Source organism: Tupaia chinensis, unplaced genomic scaffold (assembly GCF_000334495.1).
Source record: "Tupaia chinensis unplaced genomic scaffold, TupChi_1.0 Scaffold000259_1, whole genome shotgun sequence".
In the NCBI taxonomy this organism is placed as follows: Eukaryota; Metazoa; Chordata; class Mammalia; order Scandentia; family Tupaiidae; genus Tupaia; species Tupaia belangeri.
Window position 1 is genome coordinate 1,986,583 of NW_006159739.1, and position 7,295 is coordinate 1,993,877.

The 7,295-nt window shown below is 42.9% G+C and overlaps 1 pseudogene; it reads right to left on the minus strand.

Moving 5' to 3' along the window:
- Nucleotides 1–4,446: 4,446 nt before the first annotated feature.
- On the minus strand, nucleotides 4,447–6,900 carry LOC102469416 (60S ribosomal protein L15-like; annotated as a pseudogene).
- Nucleotides 6,901–7,295: the final 395 nt, after the last annotated feature.

The following is a 7,295-nucleotide window of genomic DNA, read 5'->3' on the forward strand; positions in this document are numbered from 1 at the left end:
CGGCCCGGGGGTGGCTGGGGCCCCGCGCTCCCTGCGCCTCCGCCGCCCGCCGCGGCCCGCTCCGACGACGCTCCGGGAGCCGGAAGCCCCCTGGGTCCCACCGGCCCCTGGCGGTCCCCACTCCCCGTCAGATTCTGAGCACCTTTTCCTTCTCTCCAGAAGGTACGTGAACGTTCTTGACACTCGGACCCGCACCTGAGAGCAGGGGTGTGCGGAGTCTCCTCTCTCAGCCCTCATGGTGGGGGTGGGGATTCCTTCCAGTGTCTTCTGAGCGTCTGGATGAAAGAAGAGTGACCCAGGACAAGCCTTTTGTTCACACATACGCACAGACAAAACTACCAAACAGATGAAGGAATTGTCCTTGACTTTAACTTTTTTGAGATCTACTGTGCAGATCATTACAAAAATTCCCTAATGTACCAAACCGATCGTTCCTACACACACGCCCCCTAAAAAAAGAAAAAACAGAGATACAGAATATATACTAGATATATTCTATATATAGAGAGATCAACAGAATAGACAAGTAGTCCTGAAATTCACAAATAACTTAAAGGAAAGCCTTACCCATTTTTTTACTAAGCCCCTTACTTACTCTCACCTCTACTCTCTCACCTCTCCAACCCCCCCATCACTGCCAAATAAGACTCTGAAGGAAGGACTGTTTTATAATGAGGGCTAGGAAATCATTCTGTGTACACATGCCCTGTTTTTGATCTCTCTCAACCTCTAGGATGCCAATGTCAGATGGAAAAACAAAGGAAATAAAAGATTGTCAGAGGAAGTAGAGAAAGTCTCTGAATCCCCTGGTCCAAAAATTTCCAAATACTTTTTTCAGAGTGGTATACTAGAATGAGCAGGGACTTTGGTGTCAGTTTCTGATACTACCAGTTCCTATCCTGTCGTGCATAGCTTCATGATGCTGAGCAAGTTATATAATTATGTTCGAATCTCAGTTTTCTCCTGCCTGCCTTGCTGCTTATAAAGACTGGAGATAAAAGGACGAGTCCATTAAATGTCCAGATGTTTTTGGGTTCCCGAACGCTCTCTCAGTTTTTCTTAGGCTCAGGATTGTACCCACTTGGTTTTTGTGTTCTGTGTTTGTGTATGTGTGTTTATTTCTGTATGTGTGTTAATAAGTGTATCCATATCAAAAGATGAGCGCATCATTTTTTAAGTTGTTTGTGTGTGTGTGTGTTGTGTGTGTGTGTTCATTTTTTTAGGGCACATACACTTATCAGAGAGAGAGAGAGGGAGAATGAGAAATCACCCCCATATGGCCATGCTGCAGTCCCCTCTCCTCTAGTCTCCTCTCGAGATTTTTGGCCATGCACACACACACACACCGTGTCTGAGTCCCAAGCCTCCGGGTCTGGGACTCAAACTTCACAGATAGCTAAGTGGGATCCAGCACCTGAACCTCCATGCCACTTGTTGGCCAGGTACATCATTCTTTATGACCTCTGGTCTGGGTGAAGTTTCCCTGATTTTGCTAATGTATTTATACAATATCCGTCCTCTGGAGAACAAAGCCTAATATACTGGCTCCTATGACAGCCTGTTGTACAGCAGATACCAGTTTAGAAACAGTATATTTTTCTGTCTTAAAGTATTATAAGGGAAGCTCACCTTATCTTAGGTTATAGCGAAATAATAATAAGTGAGAAAGTTACATAAAGTCTCCAGGAAATGTTCTTATAACAATTGAGCAGCCACCTTAGAGAAAATATAACCTTACAACTCCTTTCTCATCAATGAAAGCTGCTCCTGTACAATCCTAAGTGTGTCTTTACCATACACTCCTGAGTCATGTTACAAAATAATCACGTTCTTGGGAACCAGCAGTTAGCGTAATGGTTATGTAGCTGGACTCCCTCATAGTCGACTGTGGTTCGCGTCCCGGACCCGGTGGCTTAAAACTCACACCGGGCACGTGTGCGTGTGTGCCCAAGATCCCGAGAGGAGAATGGAGAAGGGATTGCGGCATGACCATCCCCCCTGGGGGTTGATTTCTCGCTTTCTGTCTCTATGTCTCTCTCTGTCTGTCTGGCGAGCGCACGCACCCTATAGCGGAAAAAAAAACCTCCAAAAAAACAAAAAATCACATTCTCCCTTTTTTTAAATTATGTAATTTAATTTTATTTATTTACTTACTTATTTTAATTTGACCAGAGAGGGACAGAGCAAGCGAGAGAGAGAGAGAGAAAGAGAGGGAAAGTGAGAAAGCAAGCTGCCAGGTCTGGGACTCGAACTGCAGTCTGCCATGTGGGAGTTCAGTGCCCTTAACTGCCACATCACCTGCTAGACTCCACTATTCCCCCCCCTTTTTGGTTTAATAGACATTTATTCCTTTAATTGAACAACCTCTACACAGTCAAATATATGGTTTAAAACCTTTTGAGTAAAAAGGAATTTAGGATTCAAGAGATTTTATGACTATTTTCTGGTAATTAACTGAGTCTTTTTAAAACCCTAGAGAAAATTGTTAGAAAAATTGGTTCTGAAAAAAAAAAAAAAAAGGAAAAGAAAAATTGGTTCTGGAAAACCAGCAGTTAGATTTTTTTTCTTTTTTAAAAAAGAATTATTTATTTATTTTTATTCATTCATTTTATTTTAATTTGACAAGAGAGAGAGAGAAAGCAAGCCACCAGGTCCAAGACTTGAACAGTGGTCGGCCATGTGGGAGTGTCCAGCACCTTAACTACCACCTACTGGTCCCCATCTAGCAGTTAGATTTTGAAACTAAACTATTATTTGCCACAACTTGAAAAGAATTAGGACAATTCAGGACCAGCAAGTGGTGTGATAGTTAAGGTGCTGGACACTCCTACATGACCGATCATAAGTCCTGGACCTGGAAGCTTGTTCTCTCTCTCTCTCTCTCTCTCTCTCTCTCTCTGGGTGTGTGTGTGTTTATGTATGTCTGGCTGAATTAAAATAAATGAATAAATATTTAAAAAAAAAAAAAACTAGGGCAATTCTTCAAATTGACCTGGGGAACAGTAGCATACTGTACTAGAAAACATGATTTAAACAGAAATGCAACACAGTTTGGTGGTATGCTTAAAGTTAAGGTAAGGACATAACAGACTGCTCGATTTTGTAGAGTGGTCAGAATTTTGAGAGTCATTTGAATTCAGAAGAGAAAAATAACTGTGGAGAAAATATCAAGTTAGATTGGAAACCATGCACTTGTATCGACATCAAGTATGACTTTTCTTAGTAGCCTTCTGAGAGCAGTAAAGTGGGTTGACCTGCGATGATCCCTAAGACTTAGACTGTGCTGTAATGCGCTTTTAGACAATCATTCTTTTCCCCTCCTGAGCTTGAGGCTTTGTAATAGTCATGAATTCATGTTTCAAGTATTTAAAATCTTTTTCTAAGCTCATGTACTTGGAACTTTTAGTGTTCAGTTTCCATCAGTTACAAAATAAACCAGTGTAAATACCACTATTGACTATCACTACACATGAAAATCAGGATTCCAGATCCCAGGCAGTCATAGGAATACATCAGCTTTTACCTTTTAAATACTCTGAAGACTGAGGCAATTTTATTAGATTAACTCAGACTTGTTTTAATGATAAGAGAAGCCTCTTGCGATAGGTTTCTTTTTCTAAAAATGGTGGCACATGGGGAAATCTTTTTCCTTCCATATCCAAGTTACACAAATGGAACACTGGATTAAATCCAAAAATGGAGGCTCAGGCTGAGCCTGTAATTTTCTACATGACCGTGACATGGGCTTAGGATATCATCCTCCTGCTCTACAAATTTCCAAGTTAAATCCAAATTGAAGTTTGTACTAGCCATAATCCAAAACTAGCCAACTGAAAGTTAAGCAGAGTATTGCCACCACCCCGATAAAGCTGTAGATCTCACCACATGCACCAAACAAATCTACAGGGCTAGTTTCAGAACTCCTGTTTTAAAGAATTTATTTTACACCTATTCTTCCACACGTTTTAAATACCAACATATAACTCCCTAATAAGGAAAAGCAGACAAAAAAAGTTTACCTTATTAGAGGGACCAGCAGTTAGTGTAATGGCTATGTCGCTGGACTCCCATGTAGTCGACCGTGGTTCAAGTCCCAGACCCAGTGGCTTAAACGCACACCGGGCACGTGTGCGTGTGTGCCCAAGATCCCGAGAGGAGAATGGAGGAGAAGGGATTGCAGCGTGGCCATCCCCCCTAGGGGGTGATTTCTTGCTTTCTGTCTCTCTGTCTCTGTCTGTCTGGCAAGTGCACGCACCCTATAGCAAAAAAAAACCTCTCTAAAAAAAAAGTTTACCTTATTAGAAACAAGATACACTATCATTTATAGTCTTCAGACATTATTGCATTTGGAACTTTCATAATTCAACAAAACAGTCATGAAACAATCTACAGACTAGTTTAACAGACAAGTAATACTTTTAAGCAGACATGACTGTTCTAAATTGTTTATTAGGTATGGATTTTACCCATTTCTTAGATTAGCGGTAATGATGGAGCTGGAGAGTATTGCACCTTCTCTTAGCTGCACGGCGAGAGCCACCAATAGTGTGGTGGAACTTGTGGCCCTTTCCAGGGCCTCAGCTCTTGAGGCCTGCGGATGTCAACCCATGCATCTCCCTGTGCTTGTGGACTGCTTTGGTAATCCACTGGGTGTCACGGTTTCTTCTGATAGCTTTATGGAATGGATCAAAGAGGATAACCTCGAAGAATTTGTATGTGAAATCTTCACCCAGTAAGAATTCAGGACTCTAAGAGCCCCACAGTGGCATCCAGGTTGCTCCTCTGCAGCAGACTGAAGGCTTTGAGCAAACTTGAGCTGGTTAACACCATGATGGAAGGCTTGCCATAGGTTGCACCTTTGGGGACTGGGCGTTTGCAGTCTCTACGATGCACACGAATCCTATATATGACATAACCTTGCTTCGCCTTGTATCCCAGTCTGCTCGCTTTATCCAGCAGGGTGGGGTGGGGAGCCCGATGCAGCTCAGAGAGCTGGCAGTACTGCCAGTAGCAGACTCTTCGAAGAAAGCACATCACATTGGACTGCTTCTTCCTCCAGAACTCCTGAATATACTTGTACACACCCACCGTGGCTTACCTGATGGCTGCCACTAGACAGAAAGGCCTATGCCTTTTTTTTTTTTTTTTGGAGAGATTTTCACTGTAGGGCGCGTGCACTCGCCAGACAGACAGAGAGAGACATAGAGACAGAAAGTGAGAAATCACCACCCAGGGGGGATGGTCACGCCGCAATCCCTTCTCCTCCATTCTCCTCTCGGGATCTTGGGCACGCACGCACACGCGCCCGGCGTGAGCTTTAAGCCACCGGGTCTGGGACACGAACCGCGGTCGACTACGTGGGAGTCCAGCGACATAGCCATTACACTAACTGCTGGTTCCCTAAGGCCTATGTCCTTTTTAACAACAACAACAAAAAAAACCTGGGACCCAGAAAGTATGAGTCATACTCACAACAACTCTATGAATTAGGTACTTTGCTACCACCATTTTACATGTACATGTCTCCAATAGAAGGAAAAGTTAGACATAGACCCTGAGATTCCTTCAGTCCCCCGTCTGATGCCCTTACAGGCCTTCCAGTAATGTTAAGGAAATGCTGGGCTGACTCCATGGTGCAGAGTTAATGCATAGTTCAAGAGAAACCATATCCTACATGACAACTGCAATTCAGATCCCCAGCCCAGTCAGCTGAAACATGCTGGGCACACAGGTGAGTGTTCAAGACCCGACAGACTGGAGGGCAGGAGGAAGGGGACAACAGTGTGACCAGACCCTGTGGAGGGTGCTCCTCTCTCACTCTTGCATGGACATGCACATGCCCCATAATGAATAAAAGGGAGACAGATTTTAAATAAACATATTTAAAAGGGGAAAAGAAAATGCTGTAAGGATACATTACTATTGCAAAAAATTTTCTATATAAAGAAAAAGGCTCTTTAATTTAGATCAGTTTTGCAACCTAGCATTGACACTGTGCTTTCTAAGTCTAGATCACTATGCCATAGGAAATCTGCATTTGTTGATGAATAAACATGTTACCCGGGGTGTAGCTACTACTTGAAGATGATTCATTTGTTCCCAGGACCTGTTTCCTCTCACTTCACATTTTCTTCCCTCTATTCAAATTCTGTTGCTTAAGAGACAGTCTTTATTATCACCACCTCCCTGAGCACAGTAGTTCATTTTCATTTCTTTCAACTTCTGCAATTTCATTCTATGGTTTTGGCTCTTCCTACCTAGTTTGCTCTACACCTGAAATGTCTCTCATCTGTTTTCTTCTCTTCTATTGTGGACTTTTAAAATTTATTTTTAATTTTTTTTTAGAAATATTTTTGCTATAGGATGTGTGCACTCACCAGAGAGACAGAAAGTGAGAAATCACACACACACACACACACCCGGGGGATGGCTGCAATCTCTTCTCTTTCGTTCTCCTCTCAGTATTTTTTTTTTTTTGAGAGGTGTTTTTTTGTTTGTTTGTTTGTTTGTTTGTGCTATAGGGCGCCTGTGCTCGCCAGGAGGACAGAGAGAAACAGAGGGACAGAAAGCAGAAAGCAATAAATCACCCCCCAGGGGGGATGTTACATGCGCCCAGCTTGAGTTTTTAACCCACCACAATTCGAACCGTGATTGACTACATGGGAGTCCAGCGACATAGCCCTTACGCCAACTGCTTGCTGGTCCCTCTTCTCAGGATTTTGGGCACGCATACACACATGCCCGTTGTGAGTTTCAAGCCTCCAGGTCCAGGACTCAAAAAGCGGTCGACCATCGACCATGTGAGAGTCTAGCAACATAACCATTACACCCATCTGCTGGTCCCAGATTTTTTTAATCTTAATCTATAATGGCGTACTATCAATAGAGTTGGTTACCCATACTCAATTTTGCAATGATTTCCACTGCTATCCAGTGACTGAATTCTATTCCCAACCTGGTACTCCTCCCCACTTTCATTTTTATATAATACACATTCTATAAAAAGCCAATATTCTTTTTTTTCCCCCCTCTCATAAGGCATGTTTGCTTTCCAGAAAAAGACAGAGAAAGGAAAAGTATAAAATCACCCCCCAGAGGGATAGCCACTCCACAATCCCTTCACCAATTCTCTTCCCAGGATTTTGAGCACACATGGACTCGCACCTGGCCTGATTTCTGACCTGCCAGGTCTGAGACTCAAACCATGGTCAACCATGTGAAATCCAACACCTTAACCACTATACCACCTGCTGGCCCCCCGAAAGCCAGTATTCTAAAAATGGTTTATTCAAGTG